The sequence below is a fragment of the Crocuta crocuta genome, unplaced genomic scaffold (genome assembly GCF_008692635.1).
Source record: "Crocuta crocuta isolate KB4526 unplaced genomic scaffold, BGI_CrCroc_1.0 scaffold443, whole genome shotgun sequence".
In the NCBI taxonomy this organism is placed as follows: domain Eukaryota; kingdom Metazoa; phylum Chordata; class Mammalia; order Carnivora; family Hyaenidae; genus Crocuta; species Crocuta crocuta.
The window spans coordinates 831,008-831,963 of record NW_027529446.1 but is presented as its reverse complement, the minus strand read 5'-3'; positions in this window follow the sequence as shown (position 1 = coordinate 831,963).

The following is a 956-nucleotide window of genomic DNA, read 5'->3' as shown; positions in this document are numbered from 1 at the left end:
GCTTGGGATTCTCTCTCAAATAAATAAACTTTAAAAGAAGAAGAATAAGAGACTAACTAAAGACACAACAAAGCAAAACACAGAAAGGCAGGCGCCGGCTGCAGGCGGCCCTGTGAGCGCCGCCCTCGGCCTTCTCCGTTTCCCGGAGAGCAACTGCCAGCCCCTCGCCTTTGCTGGAGGCGCCCTGTGGCCCTGGGCCCGTTCAGCTTGCAGGGCTGCGGGCTGGAGGGGAGGACACTGTGCCCCCCCAGCAGGGTCGGTGGGCAGGCTAAGTCTCAGGCGCTGCGCCCAGAGCTCCCGGGGCCATCGCACATCCCCGCCCCCTTCTGTCCTTTCCTGGGGTCCCCTCCCAAACAAAGGGCTTGGACTCCAAGTCTCTCTCGAGTTCTCCTTTGTGATCCTGCTCAGCCCCTTGGCAAGACCTCAGGTGGGTGGGTGTGCCTCTCCGGGCCTCAGTCTCCTCATCTGTGAAGTGGGGCCGCAGGGCGTCAGCTCCTGATCAGGAGACCCCCCCCCCCCAAGGACTGTGCAGACAGGGCTGGTTGGTCGGATGGGCTTTTATTGAGCCTCCCTAGCAGGCCAGGTGCTTCAGCCGCCAGCAGTGCTGCAGACAGCGGAGCCTGCGTCCCAGGTGGGGCCAGCTGCACATGACCTCCGTGGTGGACTCGGACGTGAACTCCACCGAGGAATCGGACTGGCAGGACGCAGGCAGCTCGGGCGCTGAGGTGCTGCTGGCGGGCTGCTCGGCCGACCTGGGGGCCTCGGGGCCCGGCTCCCCGGGCCCATCCGCGGTCTCCCTGGGGGGCTGCGCGACGGGGGTGGCCTGGCTGGAGGAGGTGCTGGTGTGCTTCTTGGGGCTCGAGGGCTGGGCATGCAGCGGGGGCTGGCCCGAGGGGGTGACGAAGGACTGTGGGCGCTGCTGGCTGGAGGAGCCCCCTCCCCCCGGGAGCCGGCCC